At 42.4% G+C, this 16,594-nt stretch overlaps 1 protein-coding gene across 1 annotated transcript in view; it reads left to right on the forward strand.

The window, feature by feature from the left end:
- The window catches only part of poc1b (POC1 centriolar protein B), a 110,650-nt gene that overhangs the window by 48,320 nt on the left and 45,736 nt on the right, over positions 1-16,594 (forward strand). The window lies entirely within an intron of this gene.

Below are 16,594 nucleotides of genomic sequence, written 5' to 3' on the forward strand. Positions count from 1 at the left end.
CTGATTACATTTACCCCCATTCCTCATTGTCCTACAAAATACTTTCGACACAGTCATGATCAGCAAACACATAAAATGAACATAAAAAAGGATTGTACGGGTATTTTAAGGTGTGCACCAAAAGTCATCATAAATAATCTCCACAATACGACATGGTTTCCCTACGACCAACCACTTTCACTTTCTCAGTGAAAGCATGGCTGTCAGTGGGGACACAAAGAATAACAGACTTTCTCACCCAATAAATCTTGTATATAAATAAATAAAACTGGGAACGGAAGATTCTGTGGCTTTATATATAAACTGTCCATACAGAGAATCACAGCACACAGGAGTTGTTAATCCACTGTTGCCTCCATGAGCAAGTTTAAATATCATAGTTTGTGTCATCTGTGCTTAAAATATTACTTTTTAAACTAATGACGCAGGAGTTCCTCTGTGACCTCTGTGTCCACACTCTTTATTGTGTTTAACTCCAGCTGCAAACAGAAGCACTGACATGAAGTGATTCAAATAAAGAGGCACAGCTTGCGGTTTACACTACGCTGGTAACTGTCTGTACATTGGCACCAACGTGTCAGTATACCTCACTCAACCACACTTGAGAAAACCCAAATAAATCCTTTAAAGACCGCTGAGGTTGTTGTGTCTCTCCCGGGTTCAAGCCATTAGTTTGGTTAACTAAGTGTAAAGATCCAGTTTCCTCACTAGGTGGGAATTGTTTCTATCAAGTACCTCCAGGTTTCACTGTTCCGTCTTTGCTAAACCGCTACTGACCTCATGACCTCGCTGTCGGAGGAGGGGGTGGATTGGAAAGAGGCCAGTGTTGTGGCTAAGTCATGATTGGGCGCCAGGAAGGCAGGAAGTGAATTTTTAACATAAACATTAAAGATTCAGCCCTTCTGAGTCTGTTTGTTCGCATGAAGAACATAAATAGACACAATAATCATGATCAGAGTGAATCAGTGACCACACCACAGTTTAGTTGGGCAGTATAGGCACAGTTAGTTCTCAGCAAAGCTCTTGGAAATGGCACATGTCCACAAACACATGCACACTCTGGGTATTTAGCTGGATCCAACACATAAAACAAACATAAAAGGGATAGTTTTGTGAAGTGTTGTTGTATGACGTAATGACACTTGTGAGCACTGGCTGTGCGATGTGTGCGACCAAATCTGCTGCTGCACTGGGACACTTGCTCTCTGTGTCTGCCAGTGTGAACACGAGGAAATCATATACACTCAAGTAAAAGCTCACCTCATTAAATCTACATTTCAAGCTATTCAAGCTAATCCACTGCACTGCTGCCTAACTTTGCTATTTGAAATAATTTGTTTGGATTAACCTAAGTGACATAAAATTACAACACACAATATAGCACTCATGTTTCCGTTATGAAGACATTACAGACTTAATCTGGCATATATTTTATTCGGTCAGCCTTTTCTTAATTGGCTTAAATCTTTAAGGTCAAAATCTATGTATCTAAGTCCATCTCTTTTGACTTCATTGAGAATGTGGCATAAAACTTAAAAGCAAGTCAAAACACAGCTAGCAGGACTTCCATTCTCCTTATCCTCACATTCCTTTAATCTGCTGTGTTGCTTTGCTTTCTCCCCCGCCAGCCTCACATTACCCTATACTGTCATCTCTGGCTACCTTACCTTCACCTCCTCCTGTCCAGGCATCTTACTGTAGTATGCTGTGAAGGCAGTGGGCCAACCAGCGAGCAGCCGGGCCGTGACATAGTGATGCTTGATTTTCCTTAGGAAGGCAGCGTCAGCGCTGAGCCTTCCTCAGCTGAGGCCCTAATTGGCATTAACCATGGGGAGATCCTTTAAGAGGTCACAGACTAGCACGAGACCCGTGGGCAGCTGGTCCTGGTCCAGAGCTGATGGGATTGATGGAGCCAGGGAGTGCTAGCAACTCTGGGGAAGTGAAATCGGATTGAGATTCTGAAAGGGGAAAGGAAAACCAGGGAATAGTTGAGGGGAGGGGTACTGGCAAGGTAACGGTCACCACGTTTGGCCTAGTTTAAAAACCCAGTATCACAAGTTCAGGAGAGAAGGGGGGTACGTGGTTCCAGTTGTAGCTGGTAGTCAGCATTTCCGAGTTCCTATTCAGACACACCTTCAGGTCAGATTTCCAAACTTGGAAAGTCAGAGAAACTTTACCTACTCCGACATAGGATTCCAAGATGGTTGCCAGTAATGTGAATAGTAAAAATACCTTTACATTACACCTATTTGTTTCACAGTAAGTCAGCGGAGGTGGCGTCACTCCCAGTTTACAAATTCTGACTTCCAATGTAAATGGAACACACCAACGTTGGAGGGGAGTTTGTCTTTTCAGCCAAAGTGGAAACAGCAATGATCCTTTAATTGAAGGGAGATGACTGCATGTTACTTTGAATACAACATGAATTACAGTAAAGTGGACTGTGAATGAAATGGAATACTTGTGTGGACACAATCAGTGTTGTATTTTATAGGACCATACATGTAGGGCATGAACTTTATCACAATATAAAACTTTCAAATCGATGATATCGCTAAACAATAAATGTCAAATGTCCTCCGTGAAAGAAACCCGATAATTGTGCTTTTAAGCAGCACTTGTCAAACAGAGAAGCATTTCATACATTTGAATTGTGTGTGAAATATTGAGCAGCCCCACATACACATATTCATGCGCTTATACGTGCCCTTGTGCCAGATCGTCTTGGCTGTGTGATGTGGCTCAGTGCGGTGACAGTTGGTGGCCCAGGTTGCAAAGCAGTGACAGTGGTAATCGCCGCGTCTCGGGCATTTGGGTAACAGCTGTCGACTCTTGGCGTGAAGCAGCCGTCTGCTCACTGCCGTGCGTCACTGTCACAGCTGAGAGAAAATCTGCTGTCGTTGGATTTAAACTTGCCACAGCTTCACTGGATGACATGTACTTTAGGCCGGACAAGTGATGCAGCAATGCAGTGAGTGGGTCAGGTCAGTGCTTTAGGGGTGCACCTAAGTGCCACTGTAGTTGTGTTGGTTTAGTGCAATTTAACTTAGTTTTGAAACTACAAAGCAACAATTGCAGTAACATGTGTATGTATATACAGTATGCAGTACACTTACAATACTTCACTGCATACTTGGTGTATTACATTAGCAGAAACTGACAGAGTGTGTTTACGTGCATGTTAAAAGCCCAATATTAGTAGGACTAAGACAATAATTCTGTTTTCGTAATGTCATGTAAACACGTTAGTCCGACTACAATTGAGTCTTAGTCGGACTAACATACCTGGATAATGTGATTCATAGTCTGATTACTCCTGCATGTTGTAAACACTGGAGTCACACTTGGCGTTCAGCGTATGCCCCCAAATTTCCTCCCCGGTAATTTACTACTGTTGCCGGTAAAGGACAAACAAAACAATGATGTCGGCGAGAGCAAAAGCTTATGGGCTAGCACTATCCATCTCACAGTCCATCTGGTTTTTTGTTTTTTTGTTTTTCTGTGACGGTCAACGTTAAAGGTCAACCGGTAACCGATTCAATACACATTAGCTTTTCCAGTTGTTCAGTTGCCTGTCTTAGTCAGACCACGGCCTTGGCTCGATCAGTCAGTGCGTGTAAACGTACTCAGTGGGACTTTCTCAAACTTCAGGGGCCTAAACTGCCTAAAAGCTGGATTACCTTTAGTCTTTGATCTCAGCTGTGGAGCAGTTTAACAGAGAGCACATCCTCTTAGCTGGCCCAAATAACCCTCTCTCTTCAAAATCTGGAGTGATTGTTTGTCTTCACAAGTGTGTAAGACTCCTGGCTTTGTGTTCTTCAGAGTTCCTCAAAGCTCATTTCTTCCCTGCAGCTCGCTCGGTCAAAGGTTATCCTCTGTGTTAATTGTTCCAGCAGTGATGGAGTGGAGCGAGGCCTGCTCTCCTGGACCAACTCCAGACATCTGAACAATATATTGTGTGTGTGTGTGTGTGTCAGGCTGGGTGGTCCACAGCTATACACTATGTTTTGGTGTAGTGGGTTCAAGTCAAGCAGAATCGGTTTTTGTTTTGTTGCATAGACCAGACCCTCCCTCTTATTTTACAAACATTTGCATAGCACCTCCAACTCTCAGGGCACAATGCAGTGTTGGCGCTCATAGAACGTGAAAGGCAAGCAAGGCTTTGGGAGTTGGGAAAGGAACTCTCATATAGAACTGTATAAAGGTCTCAGGGCACCAGCAGCTTTGTTGTTTGTATGTCTGTCAGATTCTGTGATCACTGGTATGTGGATTGAAATGATGTTGGCTGAAAGCTGGTCTTTTCAGTTTAACCTGGTGTAAAAGACCTTTTTCACAGCAGGTATTTCTCCACATTCCTGTCCAGTTTTAAGAGATCCAGGGTCGTGTTATTGTTCACGTTTCCTTTATGTTCCTTGTCTGAACTAATGGCTTTTGCACAGTATTACATTCTCGTGCAGTCAATACTGTGTAATGAATAGAAATTTGCTTATACCTGAAAATTTAGTAAGTAGACACCATATATCCACTAGTGAAAGGTGAGGATTTCTGTAAAACCACTTAAATGTGCAAGGATATGTAGCAACACCAGTCTTATCACCAGTATGTGGTGAGATCAGTTTCCAGCAAACTGGTGTACTTTTGTTTTTTTAAAAGTGAAATACCATCTCTGTTAATATGGTGAGGCGAAGTTACCCATTTTAGTTTCTATGTTTTCATATAGAGCACCCTTTACAACCCCTGTAAGGTACTGGAAATGCTTGAAAATGGACTTTGAAGGTCCTTGAAAAGTGGTTGAACCCTGGTCACACGCCTGTAGCATAAGCAGCATATACTACATTGATCACGAAGATTGAAATACTGTGACTCTTTCCGCTTCATATATGCACACATCCTGACCCCGGCTACAGTCCTTGTGCAATATTCCCTCCTCTGGTTTATCCCATTGACCTGACCCTCACAACAATGACTGCAACAGCAGTCTAATTAAAGGGCCTCTCCACTTAAGGTCACAAAATAACAGCAAATCAGCAACAAACAACCACATAATGGCCCTCATCCTGCCCGCCATCCCAACAACACTGGTTCTGGGGGTTCATTACCCACACTGCCTCTGGGCCTCCATCCTTTCCCAGTGTTTATCGCATTCCTCTCATTCTTTGGCCATACTTAGACGGGAAGCACCAGACCCTGTGAGGATACCTGTGTGTGCATGTGTGTGTGTGTGTGTGTGTGTGTGTGTGTGTGTGTGTGACTGAAACAGCTGCCGAGGAGGGAGGGGGTCTTGCCTGAACTTGCAGCTCTTGACTCATTTCCTGCCGCGTGATTGCTCTCGTTTGGAGGGGACGACTGGGATGCTTCATGTGGCACCAGAAAACAACAAGCTCAGACCATGACAGTTATTGGTACTTAATAGTTAACTAAGAAGAAATTTGAAAGAATAAAACATTGAAAAGGGGCCACACGGTTGGTGTCATGGTTAGCACTCGGAACAAGGGCCTTTCTGCATGGAGTTTGCATATTCTTCCCATGTGAGAGTGGATGTTTGTTTGTCTCTATGTGTCCCTGTGATGGACTGGTGAACTGTCCAGGGTAGAAGATGTTTGGATGGACTAAATAACGATGAATTGTACTATAGATCATTAGTTGAAGCTTGAGTTGGGCAGACTTCCCAAACTGTGATTGACACGACACAATTCTTCAACTGGATTTTCCAGTGGGATTGGGCAACATACCATTTAACTGCCATAGTGCTTTGTGCATAATCCTGCCTGGATGTTTTTCAATAAGGTATGAGACCAATTCAATTTCATCACATGCAGTTTTGAGGTCGTATGATGCTTAGAGTTTCTTCCTTATTTAGGCTGCTGTGTGAATTACAGTGACACAATGACCCTTTGTGTTGCTTTAGGACTCCTGAGTGGACAAGCACATGTTGTCTGGCTGTAATGCATCACATCATAGTCTGCACATTTCCAATTGTTGCTGTTTTACCTGTTGGCCGCTGCTTCTCGTTGAAAAGTCCCCAGCACATTGTTTTATGAAGAGACAGATATTATTAGGACAAGACATTGTTGTGCACAGAAGATACAGTTTATTGTTATTGATACACATCTGCTATCTTAAATCAAATCAATGCTGGTATATGAAAACAAGAATCTAATCCAAATAACACAGACACAAATAACCGTTGTCAGCCATTTTCTCCCTGAAACTTTGTGCAGATGTTTCACATTAAAAGCCTCTCAGGAGAAGGAAGAAACGATGCTCTTTGAGCTGCAGGAAGCTTTTAATGTGGTGCCTGCAGCAATTAATTAGTGAACGAAGAGTGTGTTTCAAATAAAAACAGAAACCCGGAGCAAGAGATTGGAGAGCAGGATATGGCGATGTTGATGTTGATGTGCTGATGTAAACAGAGCTGTGGTTGATGGGAATTTCTACTGGATCTCTTAACAGCAACACGTTGCCAGTTTGAATTAACAGCAGATTCAACTGGGACCAGATCAGAAAACAGGGCGGCATCCGACCAAAACGTCTGCCTCAAATTAAATCCTATTTCAGATCATTTCCTGCCTCTTTTTGCAAGCAAGGTAAATATTTGACAGAAACAATTAGTACGTTTCCATGCACAGTTAAGACTACGCTGTTTAATTTGACCGCTGTCCTTGTCCCAGTTTACCAGCACTGGCTAAGAATCAATTTACTGAATGTGTCCCCCTCTGCTACTGAGGTAACAATATGCCTTATTTCAGCTTCTTTCAGTATTCAGTATACATTTCACACTTGACCTAATCATTCACATACCAAAACAACTTAAGGCCCTCGTATACCCTGGTATACTCCCACGTCAGGGTCCTGTAGTATCTCACTTCACCATCAGGTGGCAGTACAAGTCTGAACACTAGGAATAGGACGCATTCCTACCGAAGACGAAGAGACACGTTGCAGAAGTCGTTAGCATGTGGAGCATGATTCCGTGTCTTGCAACCATCTATTAACTCCCTTCAATTCAATTTTATTTGTATAGCGCCAAATCATAACATACATTATCTCAAGGCACTGTACATAGACAACATCAAAGAGAGCAGAGAACCCTAACAGTTCACATAATGAGCAAGCACTAGGCATCAGTGGAGAGAAAAAACTCCCTCTTAACAGGAAGAAATCTCTGACAGAACCAGGCTCAGAGATATGCGGTCATCTGCCTCGACCGGTTGGGGTGAATGGAAAAATGGGGGACAGTGGAGAGGTGGGGGACAGAACATGGGGGGAGAGAAAGGACAAGAGGGAGATGAGGTAGAGACAGAAAAGAGAGAGGGAGACCAGCAGCAGATACGCAACAACTGTATCAGGTTACAAGTTTATACAGTTACTGATATCGACTTTTTAATTACAAAATAATGATAATGGTGATGATAAGCGTAGCCTCGAAAACTGGATCTTGATCCTGCAACCTGCATGATGAGAATACAGAGCATACAATGTCATTCCTTGAGCTTACAGAGCTGAAACGTACAGAAAGGATACAATTCCATGACACATTTTAATGTCAGGTACATATAGATATTTGTTGGCTGTGCATTGAGACCCACTGGCCGACATCAACGTCTGCACAGCTGTTTGGAAGTTGAAGCACGCCCTCGTCTTTCCCAATGGCCTGACGAGGAATGTCAGCAATGTTTTTGCTGCGAGAAACAAAAGTGGACGCATGCGGGAGGAATGACCTTTTTTGGACAAATTGTCACTCAATCCCAAACAATAGTATCTGTCCTGTTCTGTCTCGCTTATACACTCCCACCTCCTCCTTTGTCTGTGTTCCCTCTGTCCATGCCATTTCTTTTTCCTGTAGACACACACACGCACACTTCCAGCTCAGTATTGTGAAACTCTCCCTCCACCATCCCCCCCAATTGGTGTTTCCTGTTTTCCTCCTGCTGACACTTGTCTGTTTGTTTGCTGACCTGCTCTCGAAGGACGCCCTTCAGTCTCGATGCTTCCTGTTTTCGTTTGACCACAAAAGTGAAAAGTGCATGGCAGGACTAGTTGTCCTCTTGAACCAGCAACAAAACGCCCTCACCCTCACATCACCTGCTCACGGCAAAACACAACAGTGCACAGGAAGAGCGATGGCGGCACAGTCCACAGTCCTGTTAGTCAAAGTGTATGGCAGCATTAGAACTGATCTGGGTTTTTGTTTTTGTTACCTTTAAAATGAACTACATATTTTTTTTGGGGGGGGGGTCCCTCCTCTGCGTCCTAAACATACTAATGATGTAAATCTAATTGAAGACACATCTTCATTCACATCACCAGCCACAACACTGGAAATGTGTGTTACCAAAACAAGCTGGAATCTGGGCATCAGTCAGTCCACTTAGTTTATTTTTGAACAACAGCCAATGTTGTGGGAGGAAACTGACAGTAACTGGGCGTATGTGAGATACTGTGTAATAAACACAGCTGAACAGATAAGAATGATGTTACCTTACCCCACCTCCAAAAGTACCACAACGTACCTGAGGTACGAATGTATAAATGGTGAGCACCCACCCCCCCTTCTAAATGGTATTGCACATCATATACACATAAATTCACATCCTGCACAGTTGGACAATAAATGCAATATGTCAATATCTAATGAAAAGAGCTCAGGACAGGGAGCTGTCATCCCTAAACATGAGTATTAAATAATGCTAACAGCTGCAGATTTAATGATTTAAGATTTCATTTTAAGCTACCCAATATTGTTTTCCATGTGTTTATACTATAGAAACTATTGTGAGTGTCTGAGCTTACGCTGGCGTGTGTGAGACGTTTGGAAGGAAACTAAATGTGTCGTTTGGACAATCTTAGCAAACAGAGTATCTTACATTATGCAGATGATGTGGCTATTTTTCTCTGTGCAGTAAAACGATCGCTGTCTGTGGCACAAGGAGCTGTGAACGTGATCAAAGGTGAACAATAACCTCCCCCCAGACAAAACACACGACCTTGCTAAAATACCGACTTAGTGATATGATAGGACAACTGACTCTTCCTCACAGAAGAAGCTTCTGATAAGCGCTAAGTGCTTCCGAGTGAGAAAGAGCAGAAGCAGAGTGACACACGTGGGCCAAAGGCAGAGAGATGTGGACGTCCAGTGAAAGGGAAATCCTCTTTGTAGGTCTGTCCAGACCAAAACAAGTCTAGGTAAATCCGCCAAAGTTCTTCATTGTATCAGCGTTTCTTCCACATTTTGGGAGCCCTATTTGAAAATGGGTAAAATCTCACTTAAAAAAACACTTAAACATATGTTAAATTAAAGTTTGCTTTATTATAACTTTTCTTTTTTCCTTCCTTTCCCCTGGTGTGGCCCAGTCTGTCTCTGTCTCTGTGATGGTAGATGTTGTTTTGTATACCCGTTCAAATAAAGCTTTATTTGTTTACACACGGCACGTATGCTTTATGCGCATGCTCTGCTGTTTTTGGTGTAGCAGAGTTACAGCGCCACACACACACACAGGCCTGGCATATGTGGGTTAATATGAGGATGAGGATGAGGATGAAGACAGTGTTTTTATGGAGCAATTTTTGAAAAAAAATGACAGAGAAAACAATGAAATGACGTTGGAGACGTCCACAGACACGCTCACTAAAGCAGGACTGTCATGAGGCCATGCAGACCAGAGACAACGTGATGGTGTTGATAACAGTGGAGCCGCCATTGTCTTCACAAAGCAGGGAGTGGGTGTGTGTGTGTGTGTGTGTGACGTGTGTTCTTGTATTTATAAGAACATTTTCTGCCATAAATACTGATCTTGTCAGGACCAGTTGTCCTCATTATGACCAAAACCTGTTATGATGAAGAACCTCTTAACCTCAACTGGTTAAGATTTGAATTGTGGTTAACTTAAGGTTAAGGTGAAGGTTAGGGATAATGCTTTGTTTAGGCTGTCCGAATGAATGGAAGTCAATGCACTGCCCTAAGGAGAATAACAATGCAAACCTGTGTTAGTGAGAACAAGACAAGTGGTGTAACACAGGAAAACGTGTGCCTACTTGTCTACATCTGTGTGTGTGTGTGTGTGTCCCTGGATGATCCACACCCCCCCGGGTGGTGGAGGTGTAAATGTGCTCTTTGATTTAAATGTGAATAGTGTGTGAATGTGGTGGAGACAGCAGCTGACTGAGCGGCGGAGACAAGAGTCTCTGTGGGGCTGACAACACCAAAACAAGTTCAGAAGAATCCAGGAGTTTTTGGAAAGCCTACCTTGCTTGATCGCCCTGGCTTGTTTTCTGTGATTGTATACATTGTAATGTATACAGGAAGGAGAGCGTTGGAAAAACGCATGTACATACAGTAGTTTCCATTTTTTGGCCAAAATTCTAATTTCACACGCAAAATGTGTTGTTCATGTACAACTGCAGGGTTTTATCTCTCAAATCAATGTCCATGTTTTGTTTCTCCATTTTAAATTGTTAATACACTATTTTAACATGCAGGAAATTGTGAATAACTGACAGATATTCAAAGTTATTCTGGAAAAAAAATCACCTTTTAAATCACAGGACATTTTTCTGGCACTTGGTTAAAATAAGCAGGATATTTTAAGATGTGCATGTTACTATAGACTTAAATAGGCATTGATTTTATTAGACAAGCCTTTTGTCACCCTCTTAAAGATTTTGGCATGAAGTCATCACCGTACGAAGTTCAGTATAAATCAGACCAGATTGAATCCAGTCCAGTCATCATCGCGTGCTGTTAACCCATGGGCGTGTATCTGTGTGTGTGTGTGCTGTTCTGGAGAACGTTCCTGCCTCTGTGCAGATACGATCAGTGTGATAAGAAAAGGGAAGCATGTGCTTGTTATCTATGAGCAGGACCCCGGCTCCACCTGAAGATGTCTCTCTGAAGATGGACCCGTTGTCTGCGTGCTGTATGGCCCTCCTCCTGCTCCACGTCACCCTCTTTGGCTCTCACGCCGCACGGTTTCGCCTTGGGCCCCCATACGCCAAAGAATTTCCATATGAATGTTCATGAATAAGCGTTATTGACAGCGTTGATTGAGGCACAAATGGTGCCCTTTAACATGTGATTTACAGTATCATGGATTCAAGATGGGATCTGCCTGGCAATGGATTAATAACACATGTCGATATTTGAAAAGAAAATCATCAATAATTATTATTAACATGAACACAAAGTTTGGGTGAAATTTGTGACCCATGGACAGTATTTGTTCACGTCTTATACCAATATACTGTAAAAATAATGTAAAAAAGGATATCTACTGGCATCAGTATTTTTAACCCCTTTTACGATTCTATTAATAACATTTATTCTCATATTCTCAATTTTCTAGTGTCCAATCCAGTGATTTTGACCGCGATTGATGGTGATACTGACTTTGTGATTAACTCATCCTTTCATTTGCCCTGGGACATTTTACTGTTGGGGTGTAAACATTTGAACAATTACTGGTGGACAATCGCTCCCTAAACTATTCAAAATATAGCTTATAGATAGCACTTCTGAAGTTTAAGGATTAGCGACCATCGCTAACATATCATCACCATAATAACTGTTATCATCTCTTGATCCCAGAGTTCACACCACATGATGATAATCCTGCCTCTGACAGATTTTCCAATTTGTAGCCAATTGTGCGTGATCAGCAGTCGCTGAAGTGTGAAATATCCATAGAATCCGCCCGTGGAAACACACACACGACGACGCCTCCGTGTGGAATTATGATGTGTGTGTGTGTGTGTGGTCACTGTATGCATGCAGCACTGCTCTTCATAAAAAAAAGGAAAAAAAAACACACTTCCTGTCCGTCATGTGCTAACTTTAGTGTTTAGCAACAGACACACTGTCATTGTCTGCCTCTGTCTGTCTCTGTGTCGTTCTCACACAATAAATTCCGTGATAAGTCACGCTCACTTCCTCTGTATGAGTGTACATCTTCACCCACACACACACACACACACACACACACAGTGAGACAGGTCTAGCTCCAGACCTGATTAGTGCATGTGGTGAGTCTTTGTTTGAGGACAAAGAATTTCCCTGAGACGAGCAGCTGGTGGTAAAGAAATGAGGGGGGGGGTGGACGAGATTAGCCGCCGAATGAATGAGAAAAGCGAGCGGGGTTGGAACAGTCGGGTGGGGGCAAGCGGGACACGTCGGCGGTAGATGGAGCGAGTGGAACTTGAACCCGCTTTGAGGAGTTGGAAACTGCTCAGGTGTTTCGACTTGAGTCAGTCAGTGTAACGTAAGGAAACACTGGGAAGTTTTAAAGCCGTTGACTGAGAAAGAACACACGGGTAGTGACGGAGAAGTTAGTGAACGTGAAACTGCACCTCCCAGTTTCTTAGACCCCAACTTCAGGCTGTGTTCAGAGAACTGGGTCCGTACATTCCCTGTAGTTTGCCATTATGTCAGTGAGATGGTTTCACACAAGCACGCAACGACGCTACATCATCCAGGCGATTGGGTGGCACCTGGGTCGTGCACTTTACCCAATGTCTGCACCCAGTATTCTCGATCTGGAGAAGTTTTGTCTCCGTAAACATGTCCGGACTTCAACGCAGGTGTGAAAGCAGCTTTTATCAACATTGAACCCGTTCCATTAACCGGGGAGTTAATGGACGTGTAAGTGACCTTTAAACTCCATGTGTTTGTATGCCTGCTTATTGAAACTCCATCTATTCACTCGTCCTCACCCATTAGGGCAGTCAATGGGGAAATGTGCAGCAATTGTAATGTAAATGTGGGAAGACAGAGGGACAGGATGTGACAAAGGTGAATCTGTAAAGGAATTGACACGTTAGGGGGAAAACCAAATCCTTGGATTGCAGCAAATTAAAGACAAACAACCCAGACCAGGATGTGTGATATACAGTCAGGGGGTTTACTGAGGGTTTTCTGGAATAGAACTCACTTGTCAACATGCCAACAACATTAAATCATAATAAAATCCCCTCTTTAAATGCAGCATTGGAGAAACTACTGTTGCCTTTGTCAATTGTCAACTGACAACCAGAAGTTTCTCGACAAGTACAATTTCTTAAAACATTTCTTAAGAATGTTCAGTCTCACATTTGGACATCCCTTTAACACCTAAGCTTCAAAATGTCCTATTTCAACCATAAAAGGAGCAGAAAATGTCCTGTGAGTAAGTGTTTTTGTCCATTTTCCCAGAAGAACTTTCGGTATCTGGCAGTTATTTACAATTTACTGCATAATGAAACGGTGAATTAACAATTTAAAATGAAGAAAAACAAAAAGTTCCATTTAGAAAAAACACTAGTGGTACACAAACACCAGATTTTGCATGTTCAATTTGACATTTGAACAGTTTAAAACAGTATTTAAAAGGACATTGGCTTGAGCCTTTGTCTCAGTGTCTGAAAACAAGAAGAAGCACTCACATAAATGCTTCTTTCTTGCCCCGACTGTTGTACACACGCAAACACTCGCTCAGTTCTGATAGTAGTACTGGTTTTAAATGACAACGATTCAAATAATGTTTCATTGCAGAAAAACCAACACCAACAACAAAAAACATCAAAATTGCAGCTTTAGGTCAAACAAACCGGTCAAAGCAAGTGTTAAAACAATGTCCCAGGAAAGTCACGACATAGAGCACGGAATAAAATCTAAGAGTTTTGATGTAGGGGTGTAGAAAGAGGGGAGTGAGCAGCAGGGGTGGGGGAACTGCTGAAAGAACAGAATACATTTGAAGGTGAATAGAAACAGCTTGGCTGTTTGGTGGTGGGGGTTGTGCCATGGGGGCCAAAAGGGCCAATGTTAACGCTGGAGGCTGCTACGCGCTTCATATGCTAACACGCAGCAGAGACGCTGCCAGGGACAGACTGGGAGAACAGAGGGAATGCTGGGTATCAGTGTGACAGTGGGGGTTATCACTGTGTGTGTGTGTGAGTGAGGGAAGTCCAGACAGGATTGTTGATAAAATGACATGTAGATGTCTCTGTGAGGACAAACGCACGCACAAAATAAAAATGAAATCACGCTTATTTTGAAATGCCGCTTATCAACAAGTTGCAAATGCAGAGTGTCGGTGTGTTTTAGTTAAATGTGAGACACATGTCCATTTGTTTGGTCTAACTGACCTATTCGATGTGACTTTTCATTTAAACTGAACAAACACACTTTCTTACGCTGTTCAGTCAGACTACTGCTCTTGTCCCAGGGAAATTGATTTATTATTATTTATTCTGCCTCTCCGCTTACTTAATATAAGTGTGTGTGTTTTTATTTTAGCATGCAGCTAGTTGTTCCCAATATGCTGTTCTTTTAGCTGAGAGAGCATAAAATCAATCTCATTTTCAGCCTTTGGTTTTTGTTGTTGTTGTTGTTGTCTTATTTCTCTGGGTACCGTTCTTTTTCTGTGAAATATGGTAAATATGAGCTAACGATGTGCAAAATGCACATAAACGCCCCCTTTATGTTGTGATTTCCAGTGGGAAATTTGTCCGATTATTTGGATACACAAGTTCCCACGTGGGGTTAGCACTCGGGTTGTCTACCCGGTCAGAACAAGGGCCTTTTATGCATGGAATTTGTATGTTCTCCCTGTGTGTGTGTGTGTGGGTTTTCACCGGGTTCTCCGGCTCCCACAGTCTAAAAACATGCAGATTTGGGGATTAGGTAAATTGGACACTCTAAGTTGACCAGAGGTGTGTGAGTGAGAGTGAGAGTGAATGTCTCTGCGTGTCCCTATGATGGACTGGGGACCTGTCCAGGGTGTATCCTGCCTTTCACCCTGTGTCAGCTGGGATTGGCACCAGTGACCCCCACGACCCTCATGTGGAGGATAAAGCAGTAGAAGATAAGAGAGTGAGTGAGTGAGTGAGTGAGTCCGTGAGTGAATGAGTGGAGATAATGTTTGACATTTCAAGATTAAAAAAGAAGAGTTAAAAAAAGACAAGATTAGTCACGAATGGTAGTAATTCCTTTATTCTAATTCCTTCATTGTTGATTGTGTGTAAAATGTTAATGTTTTATCATTTTTACTTCTAAAAAATGCCATTACTGTTTGGTTTTACCCAAAGATGATGCATTAATGTTAGGCCAGCCTAACTGAAACACGTGTCTCACTGCCGTGTTTTTCAAAAGCACCTGAAAGTAACGCACTGGTAGTTTCACTCAACACCTGATTGTGTTATTTTGTTGTGTTTGTTCGACTTTGACAAATTCAGCTCAGTACACTTTCTCTCAGACTAACATTTTTTACATGTTTATGTCCAGTTTTATTCGAGCGAACACAATCATTCATTTCTTTCTCATGTCATGTAAACACACTGGTATTTTTCCAGTCTTCCACATTTCACACTTTGTGCCCTGATGACTCCGCACGGCATGTTTTCGTACGCTTGGCAAACTCCTCCTGAACACAGACGCCGTGTTGTTACAGAGCTGTCGGCGTGTAAGTCATGAGGCAGGAAGAGCAAGTATTGTTTACATGAAATGAAACCTCGCTGTCAACAATGAAGGGTGTGTCATGGCTGCTCAGACTGCACATGGACAGGAGTTGATATCTGAACTCTTTCCGGCGGAAAAATTATCTTTTGAAAGATGAGCTGCACTTGCAAAGCAAATATTTGTAAGTGCACTTATCTTGCGTTTGACAAAACACGCCACAAATGAGGCATCCAAACCTCCCGGTTTATAGCATGGAAGTAATATCATCATAGGAGGAGGAAATATGGCCACATTGATTTCAAATGTATTTTAAAGGCAATAACTTGGTAATAACAATAACAATTTGGTGCAGTATGGTTTGGAATGATAACAGTACCATTACTTTGTACGCGGGGTGTAGCGAACAGTGGAAAAACGACATTGAACGCGACACAGCAGACAACAACAGTGGAAGGAGCCGGTCTAACTCTGGTACTGTTCCTAATGGAAACGCAAACAAAATATGCGCCGCACTTCAAAATGTACCGTCAAAATAATCTTTCAGACATTATTTGACACATACATTGTGTCGCTTTAATGTCCTTACAAAAGTTATTGCACGTGTGTGAATGATCCGCGTTATTTCTTTCTCACAGCAGCAGTAAAGGAACACCAAAGAGACCCTGATGAGTCCAGTTAAGTGAGACAGAGCCAGGCAGAGGCATGAATGTTGGTGACAGATTCAGATTCACTGCCACCCACACGGACGAGCCTCTTCAGTCAGACAGGAATAGCTCCAGTGCTGCTGTGTGCTTCAGTATCTCAGAGCACTGTTATGCTGCTGCCTTCATTTAAGCCGCTCGCCATTGAAACCGCAAACACTTGAAAGTCTGCTCTGTGGAGGAGGGAAATATCTAGTGATGTTTGAATAAAACGTTATTCATACATTCAGAGACTGGTGGGATGAAAGAATAGTATTATTATTATTATTATTATTATTGTTGTTGTTGTTGTTGTTGAGTCCATGGACACACGTGACTGTTTGAAAACCATGGTCTCACACAACACATCTATCTGTCTATCTATCTATAAATCTATTATTATTATTATTATTATTATTATTATGTATTATCACTTCATATTATATTACAGTCTATTTCATTCGTCCTTTGTTTTGCTACGATAAGA

Source organism: Solea senegalensis, linkage group LG10, assembly GCF_019176455.1.
Source record: "Solea senegalensis isolate Sse05_10M linkage group LG10, IFAPA_SoseM_1, whole genome shotgun sequence".
Taxonomy (NCBI): Eukaryota; Metazoa; Chordata; class Actinopteri; order Pleuronectiformes; family Soleidae; genus Solea; species Solea senegalensis.